The sequence below is a fragment of the Neoarius graeffei genome, chromosome 8 (genome assembly GCF_027579695.1).
Source record: "Neoarius graeffei isolate fNeoGra1 chromosome 8, fNeoGra1.pri, whole genome shotgun sequence".
Classification (NCBI taxonomy): domain Eukaryota; kingdom Metazoa; phylum Chordata; class Actinopteri; order Siluriformes; family Ariidae; genus Neoarius; species Neoarius graeffei.
The window spans coordinates 49,199,643-49,217,310 of NC_083576.1; the positions used below are offsets into that span (position 1 = coordinate 49,199,643).

At 39.1% G+C, this 17,668-nt stretch overlaps 1 protein-coding gene across 2 annotated transcripts in view; it reads right to left on the reverse strand.

Moving 5' to 3' along the window:
* lnx2b (ligand of numb-protein X 2b) overlaps positions 1–14,832 on the reverse strand; it is a 47,719-nt gene extending 32,887 nt beyond the window's left edge. Inside the window, exon 1 of one of the 2 annotated variants that reach the window (XM_060927751.1) lies at positions 14,612–14,832. The gene's annotated coding sequence lies outside the window, so the exon portion shown is untranslated. Of the gene's footprint in view, positions 1–12,280; positions 12,303–14,611 lie in introns of those variants that run through there. The other variant, XM_060927752.1, reaches the window with a different exon arrangement.
* Positions 14,833–17,668: the final 2,836 nt, after the last annotated feature.

A 17,668-nucleotide genomic window follows, 5' to 3' on the forward strand; every position in this document is an offset into this window, starting at 1 on the left:
GGAAGACCAGATCCTGGTGTGGAAGGGACTTTGACTTGACACTATATGGCCAAAGTATGCAGACACCTGACTAATGACATCCATATGTGCTTGCTGAACATCCCATTTCAGATTTAGTTCCCCCATTAGCCTGGGAAGGCTTTCCACTAGTTTCTGGAGTGCGACTGTGGGGATTTGCTCAAAAAGCCAGGCACTGATGTTGGGTGAGGAGGCCTGGGGTGCAGACAGTTTTCCAATTCGTCAGTTAGGCTCGGATCAGGGCTCTGTGCAGCAGGGGCGCAGATATGTTTTTTGAACTGGGGGGGACAAAGCTGCCAGCAAACCAACCCCAACATGTGTTGTCAACATGTGTTGACTTTCTAACTATGCCTGTGTGTTGCGTGAGCAGCAGTCAGTCAACAACTCTTCGCAAAGTTTCCTTATGAAACAATATGCTCGCTGAAATTATGGCAGGGAACGCCAGATTAAACATTAAAACTGCCTTCTGAGCACTGTATCTACAGGCTACCACCGAAAGAAGGAGGCTACCAGAAAGGCATCTCTACTCCGTACGATTTTACTTTTACTACGACATTACTTTGAACAGACTATTAAAAAATTGCAAGGTGATATGATAAAGTAAGGCACAGTTTACTTACAGTCGTTGTTTTTTGAAAAAACGATGCAATCGTTTTCTGCCTTTTCGGTTTGGCACCCTTCATCATGCTGTGTTGGGGTCCTGAACTAGGAGCTGTCCCCGATATGCCTGTCAAACTTGTTGTGGGCAACCATAGCAACCAAGCTTGAGCTCGCAACCTGTGCAGTCTGCGCAGCTCAACCAACCGAATATCAGTCTTTGTTTTGTTTTATGTGAGTTGTTGCAACTATGTATGTACTGCTGTGCACCTCAATAAACCGAATGGTAATTAGTCTTTTGATTTTTCCGTGAGGTTTGTCTTATGCAAAGAAAGACAGCATAGACGTTTTTTCCTCCCTATAAGTGGGGGGGACCGAACGAGGTGAATTTAAATCTGGGTGGGACGAATCCCACCCGTCCCACCCTCTATCTACGCCCGTGCTGTGCAGGCCACTCGAGTTTTTCCACTCCAACTTTGGCAAACCATGTCTTCATGGACCTCACCTTGTGCACAGGGGTACGGTCATGATGAAATGGGTTTGGACCCCTTAGTTCCAGTGAATGGAAATTGTAACGCTACAGCATACAAATACATCCAACTTTGTGGCAACGATTTGGGGAACACACACACGGCTGTGATGGTCAGGTATCCACAAACCTTTGCCCATGTAGTGTAGTTAGCACAAGGCAAGTGTTACAAAACTAAACCACATATCAAAACCTTTTAAAGTGTAACTTTGCTAGCTAACTTTCATTTGAATTACTAGTTCGCTGTTAAATAACGCTAATCCTATAATAGACTGTACATGAATGCTTTGATGAGATGAGACCCAAATCAAATTATTTTAGTCTTGCACATCTTCAGTATGTTTGGTGATGCCTTGGGGCTATTTAGCGGCTGGTGGTTCAAGGGTTCTTATGTAGACTAATAGTATCAAATTCTGTTAAGCAGAGGTGGACAGTAACGAAGTACATTTACTTGAGTACTGTACTTAAGTACACCGAGTATCTGTACTTTATTATTATTCTTTTTTTAAACTTGTGACCTTAACTCCACTACATTTGAAAGGCAAATATCGTACTTTTCACTCCACTACATTTCTATCAAGGTCCTCATTACTATGAAGTGGCTTTGAAAGTGGATGTTTTTTTATTTTTTTTTCTAAAATGTGATTGGTTTTTTCACAGGTGACACTGAGAGCCGATCAGTAATCACTAGGGTCACGTCCTTAGACTGTATAAAGCTCAATGATTTCTTAGCAGCATTATTTGAACACGATCAGTTGATGGCAGAATGGAAGGAGGCGGTTCTTCTGGGGAATGCACACGCACCCATGGCCATACTGTACCTAGAACCCATGTTTCAGTTTTCTGAAAGGATTAAAGATTCGTTTCGTTTTAAATGTTTGCTTTGTTTGCCGAAAACAAACCATGTCACGGCCTACAAAAACTCACCGTCCAACCTGCAGAAGCGTATTGAGGTATATAAATGTTTTGTTCCAAGAGAACGCTTGCAATGAAGTTGTCTGTGCTTTTAGAGCTAATGATAATGTTGCAATAGCTATGCAGTCTGGTTAGTCAAATGACTTTCTGTGGATTTGCCCGCCAAGTTGCCGTCGCCTTGTCCACGGCTAACGTTTACACATAGCTAGTTAACTTGGACACTGTTAGTTAGCATGTAAAAACGGAATTACGCTAACATGGATAACGTTAACTTCTCTGAAGTGCTTTCAGAAATATGTTTTAGCATAATCTTGCCAAATAAACAGCATGTCGAAATCTTTCTTTTCTAGTAGCGTTAGCTACCCAAAATGATTTCAAGTTTGAAAAGAGTTTGCTAGCATGTCAGGTGGAGCTTCACTGGACTAGGTAGCTTAGCGTTAAACCACCATGATGGCACAGCATGCGTTCATTTTGTGAATTCACATTTCTGTCTTTGGTAACAGCATTAGGTTTTGTAAGCGTTGTGTCAATAATACAACCATGCGTTGACAGAAAATGTACTTTTAATACTTCAGTATTTTTAAAAGCAAGTACTTCAGTACTTTAACTTAAGTAAAAATTTGACTGGACAACTTTCACTTGTATCGGAGTAACATTTGACCAGTGAGATCTGTACTTTGATTTAAGTAATGAAGTTGGGTACTTTGTCCACCTCTGCTGCTAAGTACCAGGGACTTCAGTCCAAAACCTGACTGCCTCTAGCAGGAGGTTCAGACTTGGCCATAGATAAACTTTTAAACAAGATGATTAGTCAAACCTACTTCCAAATAAGCACAGAAATTCCTAAATAAACAAAAAAAATAAAATGTTTTGCAATGAGCAACTCCAGACTTTAAATGCTTACTGAAACCCTATGGTCTGAATTGAAGAAGGAACTCCATATGCACAAACAACACTATAAAGGAGTTTAAAATGTCCTGCATGGAACAGTAGACCAAGTGTGAACAACTAGACTCTCCAAACTTGTAAAGCATTATGTACAGGAAGAGACTCACTGCTTTTTTTTTCCCCCCAGGACAGGCATCAGAAAATATTAACAAGAGTACTTTGAGAGCACAATATCTCCCGCTGGCAACTATGACATAACTCTGGTAAAACGCGATTGAATTAAACGAAATTGCAATATGCGTATTACAGACATACAGGGTGTTTCAAAAAATTTGATATCATTTCACAATCTAATAACTTTGCCAATTCTCGTTCAATTGACCTCAAATTTTAACAGCATGTATGGAAACAGGTCAAAATTTAATGTTTAATGTTTTTTTTTTTAAATATTTTTAGGTATATTAATGCCATTCACTGGAAAAGAAAAGGCGGTTTGTGTTAGAGTACACTCGAACACAGGCGAACAAGACCGTGCAGTGTTCATTTATGAAAGAATTCTCTAAAAATGCACCAACTGCAATGCAGATTTGGATATGACACAAAAAGTTCAAAGAGGAAGGCTGTGTGTGCAGGGCAAAAGGATCTGGACGACCACCAGCATAGGAAGAGACGGTCGAGCGGGTTCGCGAATTTTGAAAATTTGTGAAATCGTTCATGGAATCCACATACCTTTGAATTTCTCATTCAAATTTTGAGGAATAAATCTTATACTGCTCAACATTAAGCCTGTTCAGTTTCATTTGCCTAGACTATGTAGTTTCTGGGATATTTACATCTCAAATAATATCAATTTCTTTTTTAAAACACCCTGATTAACAAAGAATCCTGCCAAATTTCGTGAAATTCCTCCAAAAATTGAGAGAGGAGTTGATTTCAGAAAGTGAATACAACTTCCTGGGATCGATGGACGGACATCGCCATGACAATCCCCCTTTGGGCCTTTTGGCCAGCGGGGGCTAAAAACTTTTTGCCAAATTACATGAAATTCCTCCAAAAATTGTGAGGGAAGTTGATTTCAGAAAGCAAGCACACTTTGATGAAATTGCCAAAGTACAAGATTGTTAAAAATCAAGGGCCACAACTCTGGTAAAATGTGACCGAATTGAACAAAATACCAATATGTGTAGTACCGACATATAACAATGCCTTTTGCCAAGTTTTGTGAAATTCCTCCAAAAATTGTGAGAGGAGTTGATTTCAGAAAGTGAGCACCCTTCCTGGGACGGATGGATGGATGGACAGAAATCGCCATGACATAATCCCCCTTCGGGCCTTTTGGTCAGCAGGGGATAAAAATAACTGCAGTACTTACAAAAAAACAAACAAACAAAAAAACAACATTTGATTACGGTGTCTATCTATGTCTCTACAACATGTACAAAATTATACAAAGTCCCTGATTGTCTGAGCTCAAAATATCACTTATTGCAAGTGTTATTCTTTTTATTTCTATATTTACACTACGTTCACACTGCAGGCTGAAGTGACTCAAATCCGATTTTTTCGCCCATATGTGACCTGTATCCGATCTTTTGTTGACAATATGAACGACACAGATCTGATTTTTCAAATCCGACCCAGGCCGTTTGGACATGTGGTCCTAATTCCGATTCCTATCCGATCTTTTCATATGCGACTTCAGTCTGAACCGCCAGGTCGCATTCATCCGACTTACACGTCATCAACAAGCCACAAACGTCACTATTCTGCGCTGAAGTAGGCGGCGGGTCTCTCAAAAAAAGTTACAACAACATGGCTTTGATGTTCCTTTGAACGGAGGTTGCAGTCACTACCCCGCAGAACGCCTGAGCCAAAACCCTTGCCCTCTTCCTTCTCAACCTCCTCCTTAACATCAGGCTATTGTGCATGTTCTGGCTCCGTCGCAACAACAACTGCATCATCGCCAGGTACTCCATGCTGGCTACTGTCATACACAGGAAGCTTTAGGTTACTTCCGTAAACACTGGCCATGCTCACTGCGTGTGACGTCGTCGTATCCTGCAATGCGCATGCAGAACACTTTTAGGTTGCTTTTCGTTCATACTGAGGATCACATACAAGTCGCATATATTTGTTAATGTGAACGACCTCACAAAAAAATCAGATTTCACAAAAAAATCGGAATTGAGCATTAAGCCTTGCAGTGTGAACGTAGAGTTAGTGTAATACAGAAATACTCTCATGCATACTTTGTACTTTACGGTTAAAGCGGTTAACCAGGAAATTTTGAAATTACGGGGTTATGAAATGTCATCATTATACATTAATACAAGATGTTCAAGATGAAAAAATTAAGCCGACTTTAGCTTAAAAAACATGTTAAAAGTTGTAACATCAGTCCGTTGGGCCATTTCCCCAGGTCCAGCCATACTGGATTAGCCAGATACATGGATGTATTAGGAGACGAAAATGAGGGTTGCGCTGCATGATGTAGGATTTCGCACGTCATCTTCATTCCATTCTGGATCCAAGACATTTGGCCGAGTGGCTTCATCAAGTAAAGTAAGAAAACTTCACTCCCGGAAAAAGCAGCAAATTGTGCAGTGAGCATTTTACAGGAGATTGTTTTGTGGACGACTTGTATGGAAAAAAAAAAATCACTGGGAAGAAGTGAGATATGAGGCAGAAATGACATCTTAAGCCAGACGCGATCCTGACTTTGTTTCACCACAACACCAGCAGCACACCGCATCACGCGTCAAATGGATGGAAGGTAAGCAGGTAAATATATTTTTTAATAAACAGGCAATAAACTAGCCACTACTTTATTTTGATTCCTTTTCTAATACTGCATTGCCATAATTTTTGTGGAGAAATGCAAACAAATTGACTGAGAAGTCACGCTAGACCATAATATTAGACTATAGTCTAGTATAGCATGCACTTGTACTCCTCTGCTGTGGTCGCGGAAAACGACATCATGCACGATGGAGTTGTGGCGGCCTCCCGGACAAAAAATAGTCCTGTCTATTTTCATCACTTTAGTGGTTATATCGTTCAGAACAAATTCAACATGCAGCTTTTTTTTTTTTAATTAAAGACGGACTTTTAGCTCAATTTGTTTATTTGTGAGACATTTTCTTTAAGGGCCAATCTGATTACTATTTACAGTATTATGTATAATTCTGGATGACACGGGCATGTATTTTTATTCATTTATAAATACCTGACAAAAATCGAGACAGGAAAAGATAAAAACTGAGTGTTTAGTTTACTTTATTGATTAGTAATAGAAATTCCTGTTTTGGTGGAATAACTCACATAATAACAGAAGTCAAAGAAATAGCTATTTTATCTACTTTAATCTTCTTGAGCACTGTACAGTATGTGTGTGTCTCCCGCAGGTGACCAACTGAAGCGTCCTTCCATCTTTATGCATTATAAAGGCAGCACAAGTAGTGGGAAAACAACATTCTCTCACTGCATGAACACGGCATATTCAATTTACCGAATTTTGCCAAAATAGCCGAAAAGTATTTTGCTGGAAATAAATTGCTGGGTTTCAGTCACGTGACTTTTCTTAGCGGTTTTACCGGAAGTGAAATAGCTGGTGGTCTAAACAGCTGCCGTAGCGCAAACAACTAGCGATAACTTATCAGAGTACGCTCATAATCTAGAAGCTGCTGCTCACTTTAGATATATTCAGAAGATTGCTATGTGCAATGGAATCGACCCCTACAGTCTGGGAAAGAAGGATTTGGCATACGATCTCGAAAACGACCCTTCAGTCGAGTTCCCCAACATCTCGAACTACCTGGTGTTACAGACATCCTTCTACACCGCAAAACAGATGAACGCGTGGAAGAGTATAGAGGCTTACAACTTTTTTGTATGTGGCTGGGTAAAGGACCTCGGTATCAAGTCGCTGCCGAATGAATCCTGGATTGTTTTTGCCTGTGCATGTTTTTTAAAGCTTTTCATTCGCGTCTTTACAACGAAGTGCTGCAAGTTGAAGTGTAAACAAACAACAGTTCGCTTGATTCTCACTTGTGTTTGCACTTTTCTCTCAAGTAAATCATTCACAAAGATCATCAGAAACCCCTTTAAAGACCTGGATCTTGGTTAAACAAGACGGAAAAGTGATCACGGCGCATTGTAACTGTACGGCTGGGGAAGAATTTTGTTGCGATCTTCACGCATATGGACTTTGTGAGGAGGAAACAAAGAAACAGCTGGGGACTTTAGCGCCTGACTAAAAAAAAAAAAAAAAAAAAAAGTACCGTAAAATAACACCACACAGCAAGAAAAGTACTTGGAAAACACCAAGGCCGTAGCTGAGAGGGAAAAATAAACCTTTCATGAAGTGATCACTGCAAACTCGAGCATGCTTCGACTCGGCTCCCTTCGATTTCAGCGAGCGGTTCGAAAGCCACCTTTGTCGACATCTTTTTGTGAAATCCTGTGTTCGTTCACTTTATTAGTTCACAGGGAACCCTGAAGAAACTTATCAGTTTCATGGTTTGATTGATTCGAACAACCTAAAACAACGCAAGCGTAAGACATTTTTCATGCAAACAATGGACCTTCTCCCTACAAACGCTTCGTTAACTGAGCTTTGGTAGGCCACCAGCTGAAGTTTTGAATAACTAATGAGGCGGATGTGACGTCACGTGAAACCCAGCAATAAGGATAGTGAAACTAAAGCATTGTGTACTTTAGATGATAAATGAGTAAACTCCCTTTTTCTGGAAGTTTTGACAAGTCTGTTAAAGGAACAGTCCACCGTACTTCCATAATGAAATATGCTCTTATCTGAACTGAGACGAGCTGCTCCGTACCTCTCCGAGCTTTGCGCGACCTCCCAGTCAGTCAGACGCAGTCAGACGCGCTGTCACTCCTGTTAGCAATGTAGCTAGGCTCAGCATGGCCAACGGTATTTTTTGGGGCTGTAGTTAGATGCGACCAAACTCTTCCGCGTTTTTCCTGTTTACATAGGTTTATATGACCAGTGACATGAAAAAAGTTCAGTTACACAAATTGAAACGTAGCGATTTTCTATGCTATGGAAAGTGCGCACTATAATGACAGGCGTACTAACACCTTCTGCGCGCTTCGGCAGCGCATTGATATCTGAGCTCCATATCAATGCGCTGCCGAAGCGCGCAGAAGGTGTTAGTACGCCTGTCATTATAGTGCGCACTTTCCATAGCATAGAAAATCGCTACGTTTCAATTTGTGTAACTGAACTTTTTTCATATCACTGGTCATATAAACCTATGTAAACAGGAAAAACGTGGAAGAGTTTGGTCGCATCTAACTACAGCCCCAAAAAATACCATTGGCCATACTGAGCCTAGCTACATTGCTAACAGGAGTGACAGCGCATCTGACTGCGTCTGACTGACTGGGAGGTTGCGCAAAGCTCGGAGAGGTACGGAGCAGCTCGTCTCAATTCAGATAAGAGCATATTTCATTATGGAAGTACAGTGGACTGTTCCTTTAAGGTCCCCAACACAGCTATGAAAAACCAAACTTTTATTTCCTCTGTAACGTGAAGCAAAACTGAACAACAATATCAAACGTTTTAAACACAGTGCTGAATAACCAGATAGCTCACTGGCTTCATCATACCACAAATGCTTAGAAAGTGTAGGTCCTTCTGTTTAGATAGACAGATTTACTTTATTGATCCCAAGCTGGGAAATTTTCTCAACAGTTAATGAGTTATGAAACCAAGAATCGTCCATAGACACCATAAAGGCTTTTGGGAAATCCATTAGAATCTGGTTCAGTGTCCCCTCTCTACTAACCACAGTTTTACAGTACCAGTCAAAAGTTTGGACACACCTTCTAATTCAATAATTTTTTAATAAATAAAAACTGAGACCGAATAACATCTTTGTGCAATAATTGCGCTATAACGATGCTGAGAAAAGGTATGTGCTGTATAATTAGCTGCTTTATTAACTATCTAGGAATAAGCAATGGAATCTTGCAAATATTTCAGGACACACCTATTAATTCAAATGTTTTTCTTTATTTTTATGAATTAAAACACTTCATGTCTTAAAGTAATGATGGATGCCGTGTCTCTTTACTTAGTTGAGCGGTTCTTCACATAATATGGATTACTACAGTTGTGGAATTGGGCCATTTACTGTATTTTTATTATTTACTATTTAATCTCAAACGCATTAAGGCGGCAAGAAATTGCACTAATTAACTTTTGACGAGGCACGCCTGTTAATCGAAAAGCATTCCAGGTGATTACCTCACCAAGCTGGTTAAGATAATGCCAAGTGTGTGCAAAGTGTCATCAAGTGGCTACTCTGAAAAATCTAAAATACATTTGAACACTTTTTTTTTTTGTCTACCACATAATTCCATATAGTATGTTCTATATGTTATTTCATAGTTTTGATGGTTTCACTATCGTTCTACAAACCGCATTTCCAGAAAAGTTGGGATATTTTCCAAAATGCAGTAAAACAATTTATTTTAATTGAAAAAAGTACAAAGATTTTAAATAGTTTTACTGACCAACTTAATTGTATTTTGTAAATATAAATGAAGTTAGAATTTGATGCCTGTACACGCAAAAAAAAAAAGTTGGGACAGAGGCAAAATAAGACTGAAAATTTTACAGGATATTCAAGTAACACCATTTTGGAAGATTCCGCAATAAGCAGGTTAACTGGTAATAGGTGACTGGGTATAAAAAGGAGCAGCACCAAAGGCTCAGTCTTTGCAAGCAAGGATGGGTCATGGCTCACGCCTTTGTGCCAAAATTCGTGAGAGAATTGTTAGTCAATTCAGAAAGAACATTTCTTAATGCAAGACTGCAGAGTTTAGGTCTTTCCAAAGCTACAGTACATAATATTGTGAAAAAAAATTCAGGGAATTTAGAGACATAAAGGGCAAAGTTGGAAACCATTTTTGAACGTGCATCACCTTTGAGCCCTCAGGCGGCGGCACTGCCTGGGAAACCATCATGCTAATGTGACGAATACGTATAGCCACATGGGTTCGGGAGTACTTCAGAAAACCATTGTCACTTAACACAGTCTGCCGCTGCATCCAGAAATGCAACCTGAAATTGAAGCCATTCATCAATTCTATGCACAAACGCCACCGATTTCCCTGGGCCTAAACTCATCTCAGATGGACCGAAAGACAGTGGAAATGTGCGCTGTGGTCAGATGAGTCCACATTTCAACTTGTTTTCGGAAAAAACAGATGTCGAGTTCTCCAGGCCAAAGGTGAACATGACTATCCAGTCTGTTGTCAGAGAAAGGTGCAAAAGCCAGCATCTGTGATAGCATGGGAGTGCATCAGTACCCACGGCATGGGTGAATTCCATGTGCGTGAAGGTACCACTGGCACAGAGGTGTATATTGGGATTTTAGAGACACATGTTGCCATCAAGGCAACGTCTCTTCTCGGGAAGCCCATGCTTATTTCAGCAGTACAATGCCAAGCCTCATTCTACACGAACTACAATAGCGTGGCTTCATAGATACTGTGTGTGTGCGCTTAACTGGCCTGCTGCCAGCCTAGATCTGTCTCCTTTTGAGAATGTATGGCACATCAGGAAGAGGTGAATCAGACGACGGCAAACATGGACTGTTCAGCAGCTGAAGTCTTGTATCAAGCAAGAATGGAGAAAAATTCCAATTGAAAAACTGCAACAATTAGCGTCCTCAAATTCCATACAATTAAGAAGGGTTACTAAAAGGAAGGGTGGTGTAACACAATGGTAATAATGCCTCTGTCCCAACTTTTTTGTGTGTGTTGAAGGCATCAAATTTTAACTTTATATTTACAAAATTCAATTATGTTGGTCAGTAAAACTATTGAAAATATTGTTGTTGTTTTGCACTTGTGTCAGTTAAATAAATGTTCATATGAATTAACAAATCACAGATTTTTGTTTTTATTAAATTTTGGAAAATATCCCAACTTTTCTGGAAATGAGGTTTGTACAATGTAAGAAAAAAAAAAAAAAAGAGTAAAAATACAGAAAAACCTAGGAATGAGATGTATCCAGACTTTTGACTTGTACTTTATAAAGCTATGGCTCTCCAGCATGACCACTGCTTAACCCTAGAACCCAACAACTCAACAATGCTAATCAAATCAATAAGGGTGTGCATGAATATTGGTTTTGTAAAAGTGGGATCCTAAGTGCATATTGATCTGAGTACAGCAAAGAATGAACATACTATAAATCTAAACGAAGTGATGAGCTATGGATGCAAAAAAAAAAAAAAAAAAATTATATATATCATGCTCAATATATGTAATTATTATCCAACTACCAGTCTGTCATATTACTGATGTTAAAAATTTAGACAGAAAAGTGGTAGCGTGGCTCTCCGACCAGGCTATTGCCCGCGACTTGCCTGCGTGTTTGTCCTGCAAACCTGGCTATACAATGGATATTTTCCACTCTCTGTACATTAGTCAATATCAAGTAGCTTTCCAATTTTAAAGGGAGGATGTACAACCTAATAACTCAACAATGCTGATTGTCCACCACCTAGAGAGAAAAATATAAATCAGAGTAAATGAGTGCCCAGTTTGAAAAGCTTTTCCTAATCAGACTGGAAGATCATGAATCACTCACTCCACCACTACCTTACATAAATAAACAAAATAAACAGCTCCATAGCAGCCCATACTGCTTGTGCAATTATTATTCAGGCAGAAACCATGTATTTCTTACAAACAAGCGCATGACAGTTGAAGAAGAAAAGAGTGTGACCGGGAGGCTGGAAAACATGATCACTGCTTTCCATCAGGCTTGGTCTACGTTTCACCACCTGGATCATTCTAGTCTGTATAACATATTAAAATATGAATACAAATACAATCATCATGGTCTTAATGCTTCCTTTCCAGCCCACACCTCTATGAGTAGATGGTCAAAATAACTGACCTGTCAACAGTCACTAGAGTCTCAATAATGACAGGCTACTATTGTAAACTCACAACAAAACACAGTACACTTGCCAACTAGAAAGGAGTAAAGAATGTTGACAAAAATAATTACATTCTAAATAGTCTATTACTGGTCGGCACAGTGGTGTAGTGGTTAGCACTGTCGCCTCACAGCAAGAAGGTCCTGGGTTCGAGCCCAGCAGCCGATGAGGGCCTTTTTGCATGGAGTTGGCATACTGTCCGCATGGGTTTCCTCTGGGTGCTTCGGTTTCCCCCAAAGGCATGCAGGTTAGGCTAATTGGTGCAGGGGCATAGCTAGGATTTTTCAAAGGGAGGGAGGGGGTCACACACTGACTGGCAGCCTGAGTACATTATGTATCAAAAAATAATTACCATTGCTAGTTTTAGAAACCGTCTCTTCCATCATTGCTGTTTCTCCCACGTTTTCTTGATGACGTATTCTAGAAATAGCACACTAAAACTTAGCTTCGAAGCCATAAAATGCAACTTTGATGGAAAAAAATATATATATAATAAATCGGTTGCCTGTCTTCATGTCGAAAGAAGGAGGAAAGTTATGCTTGTTTGGACATGGTGACTTAACAACACAAGAGGTAATACTCGTAATTTGCGACTAAAAAGACTGCAGCTACACTGGCAGCTTGACCATGCTTTCTAGCGTGATCGTGTTTCACTTGCGCAGAACTGGGTTTTCACGCCCAAACCACAGGAAGTCCATACAAGGTTACAGAAACCCTAATGAGGCTGAGGTGACAATCTAGTTTAAAAAAAAAAGTTAGAAAAATTACAGTAGGTGCTTTTCTAATATTCTTATGCGGCTATTGAGAAAAAAAAAAAAGCGTATTCCCCCCCCCCCAGCAGCAGCTATGCCCTTGTGGTGGCTCTAAATTGACCGTAGGTGTGAATGGTTGCCTCTGTCTATGTGTATGACCTGGCAACTTGTCCAGGGTGTACCTCACCTGTCGCCTGTAGTCGGCTGGGACGGGCTCCAGCTTGCCTGCGACCCTGTAGGACAGGATAAGCAGCGACAGATAATGGACAGATAGTCTATTACTTGGTAACTCACACAGGCTTTACACAAACGCCTTAAATGACAGAAGAGATGGGGCCACAGTTCTATAAGGGTTGTTTTACAATCAGGGTACAAAGTTTGTGTCACAGGGGTCCAAAATTCAAATTGATTCAAACTGGTTCTTGTACCAGTTTTTAAGTGAAGGACAAGTTAAAGAACAGATTTCAGGTAATTTTTTTGACATGTGTATGGTAGTTTTGTATAATCTGCTATAAGATAAAGAAGATTAAGTGTAGCTTTAAGCAGGGCTGGGAGAAACAAATGAAGTGATTCTCGGAGAGGACATTTTTTTTTTTTGGCAATTCAGAATCCAAAACTTCCAGACTGCTTTTAAATATAAGGCTGTAAGCTTTGTGTTAGTTGTCTCTAATATTTATGTCCCAATATCTTGACCACATTTTAGGATCTCATCTCATCATCTCTAGCCGCTTTATCCTTCTACAGGGTCGCAGGCAAGCTGGAGCCTATCCCAGCTGACTACGGGCGAAAGGCGGGGTACACCCTGGACAAGTCGCCAGGTCATCACAGGGCTGACACATAGACACAGACAACCATTCACACTCACATTCACACCTACGCTCAATTTAGAGTCACCAGTTAACCTAACCTGCATGTCTTTGGACTGTGGGGGAAACCGGAGCACCCGGAGGAAACCCACGCGGACACGGGGAGAACATGCAAACTCCGCACAGAAAGGCCCTCGCCAGCCACGGGGCTCGAACCCGGACCTTCTTGCTGTGAGGCGACAGCGCTAACCACTACACCACCGTGCCGCCCCATTTTAGATATGTTATTTTATATTGAAAAATTAGCTGTCTCGGAGAGGACATTGTTTTGACACAATTCCATACTAATTTGATCAAAATAGTCTGAAAACTTACTGGCATTCAACATTAAAACTTAACTATGTTTCCAATTATATGGAACCAAATATGTGTTTTATGGTATAAAGAATGATGTAAGTGCATCCCTTTTGGAGCTACCTGTGGCCAAAAAAGCACTTTTTCTAAATGACACGAGTAATTTCGCTAAATATGACACATATTGCCATACATTCACCAAAAATAACGTTATCACCAATTTTTTTTTTTTGCATGGTAAATAGAGCTATCACAGGGCTACAATAAACAACCGAGTTTATTTAGTCAAGCCTTTTGATATTGAAGATAATAAGTGGTAAATGTGATTTTTAGCTTGCGTACCCTGATTGTAAAACAACCCGTAAGCCATTGACCTGACACTTGAGTCTGGAGCTATAAATCATTTAGCAGTCAGCTCAGAGAACCTGTTTGGAAGGCAAGTATGACTACAGGCTGAACTTTAATGAAGCAAAAATGAAACAGAAGGGTAGAAAATAACCTGTATATTCAGGTTGCAAGGTAACCTGTGAATTAAACAACTTCAGAGAGACTTCAGGAGCGCTCATGACCTTACAAAGACACATTGTGTCGCTCTGCCAGAGCAGCACTGACCGAAACGTCACCTCGGGGTCATTAAACCCAAATCAAGTACCGAATACACAACTGAACATGTTTCTAATAGATTATATAGGCTGCCTGTCGTTTAGGCTTGAAGAAGAGGAAATATCTGGCGTGCCTGCTTGGCGATATAAAGACCGAAACTCGTCTTACCTGAGAGGCTTTTCCGGAAGTGGCTAATAAAATAAGGAACTTGGAAACTGATATGGGGGAAATGACCTAATTTTAGCTGAGACAGAGGACTACTCTAAATCAAAGACTGTCCTGCTGTGGAAGTGATATAACCTCGGTTAGCCAGAAAGACTCCAGGGGATATTCCGGCAGGTAGTTTTATTCCGTACACGACGCAGTTTCGAAAACAAACCAGCAGGCAGTGACGTCAGGACCGGAAGTGTGTGCAGGTAAGGCCAGGTGTGCTGTGACGCTGACAAATGGCTGCCCTCGAAGACTGAATAAACCATTTACGGTTCCTTAAAATTATTTAATAACTCGTTATTTAAATGTTGTTGTTCGGTGTTTTTTTAATCCAGAAGACATTAGGGTTGTTTTATAATCAGGGTACAAAGTTTGTGTCACAGGGGTCCAAAATTCAAATAAAAAAACTATCAAATCTGCACTTTTGGAAATTAATACACACAAGAACATAGGCATGTGTAATAGTTTGTATTATAAGAAGATTAAGTGTAGCTTTAAGCAGGGCTGGGAGAAACAAATGAAGTGATTCTGGGAGACAATTCCGAATCCACTCCTTCCACAGTGCTTTTAAATATAAGGCTGTAAGCTTTGTGTTAGTTGTCTCTAATATTTATGTCCCAATATCTTGACCACATTTTAGGATGAAAATAATCATTTTAGATATGTTATTTTATATTTAAAATTAGCTGTCTCGGAGAGGACATTTTTTTTTTTTGACACAATTACATACTAATTTGATCAAAATAGTCTGAAAACTTACTGGCATTCAACATTAAAACTTAACTATGTTTCCAATGATATGGAACCAAATATGTGTTTTATGGTATAAAGAATGATGTAAGTGCATCCCTTTTGGAGCTACCTGTGGCCAAAAAAGCACTTTTTCTAAATGACACGAGTAATTTTGCTAAATATGACACATATTGGCATACATTCACCAAAAATAACGTTATCACCAATTTTTTTTTTTTGCATGGTAAATAGAGCTATCACAGGGCTACAATAAACAACCGAGTTTATTTAGTCAAGCCTTTTGATATTGAAGATAATAAGTGTTAAATGTGATTTTTAGCTTGCGTACCCTGATTGTAAAACAACCCTTTACATACAATCCTAAGTGTTTGATTGTATTTAAATGCTTTTGCCCGTCATATTTGTCTAATATTTTTTTTGCTTGAATTCAGAAGTACATAATTAGAACACCAGGTCTAGAGATAATATTCATATGTCAAAAGTTTCTTCTAAGTTTTTTTTCCTTTTCTGCTGCCAAATTGTTTAACAGTCTTGATGACAGTATCAAGAAATATTTTTCTGTGAGGGCTTTTACTAATAATTATTGGTCTAAAGTTAAACACTGGGGAACACAATTTTTGTTGAGTCAGGTCTGACAGCTGTTTTTAACTAATTTTTGGGTGCAGAATCCAAAACTGATCTCAGTTTTTCTCTATCACGTCAAGTTTTTGAACTATAGGATCCCCGTTTTCTTAAAAAATATGAAAAATGCTGTACTTAACAGATATGTGCTTGTTTTATAAAAATTTTACAAATATTGACATACAATGAAATATGAAAGAAACAGGCATGACTGCAATGTTTATTTAACACTTATGTTTTTACAAAGGATATGGCTACTGTAATTATAATTGTGTGCAAGAAGAAGAAACCTTTATTCGTCACATGCACACTTCAAGCACAGTGAAATTCATCCTCTGCATTTAACCCATCTGAAGCAGTGAACACACGCACACACTCAGAGCAGTGGGCAGCCACACCAGAGCGCCCGGGGAGCAGTCAGGGGTCAGGTACCTTGCTCAAGGGCACCTCAGCCCAAGGCCGACCCATGTTAACCTAATTGCATGTCTTTGGATTGTGGGGGAAACTGGAGCACCTGGAGGAAACCCACGCAGACACGGGGAGAACATGCAAACTCCACACAGAAAGGCCCTCGCCGGCTGCTGGGTTCGAATCCGGAACCTTCTTGCTGTGAGACAACTGTGCTAACCACTACACCACCGTGCCGCCTGTGCAAGTAGTTAAGGTAAAAATTTACGTTTATAGCTCTTTCTGGAGTGTTCAACTTGAGGACTATCGTGTTTGATGCTCCAACAATAGTCAGCCATCATATGTACATCCCATCTACCCTGATAACGTTCTTCCATAACTTTCAAATAGTCTTACTACAGTGGAATTTTGCTTATCTGGAGGGTAAGCTGTGGAGAAAAAAACTTGATGTGCTAGAAAAAAACTGACTGCAGTTTTGGAATCAGCATGCCAATTTTAGTTTTAATCAGCATAAAAATCTAACTCAACAGAAATTTTTTTTCAAATTGTTCCCCAGTGTTATTAGTCTGTGTATTTTTTACGTATTTAAGTACTGGCACTAATCTGACCTTCTATATCATTTTATCTGATGCCATGTAGAATTAATGTAGTTTTTTATTCTTCTTCTTATTATTATTATTATTAATTTTTGTTCATTTTTATTTTAAAAAGTCAGACACCACCTTTCTGCTGATTTAAGTAGATATGGATATGATGTCGACATCTCCAAACTCTTTCTTTCTACATAACTTTATTTCTATATATAATTAAGATATATATATATATATATATATATATATATATATATATATATATATATATATATATCTTAGTTTTAACTTTAAATATTATTTAATACCATGCATGAATTATTATTATCAGTATGATAAGTATACCTCTCTCTATATTTTTTTTCAATGTTATTGAGTGATATATTACTGTACCTTTATATCGAATAACAAGTATTGTCTCCTCTTTTTCTTTTAGTTACCAAATAGTTGTTAATTTGTCAAGTATGTTTTATGATCTTTTTCATACATATTTAAGTATTATATTAATTCATATAAAATAATTTTTCCTTTGTAAACATGAGTCTGCCTTGATTAGCAGTGCGCTATTTGCAGACTCGTGTAGTCTATTATATGTTTATATGTAATTGAAATAAAGGATTGAGATTGATTATTTGAATATATA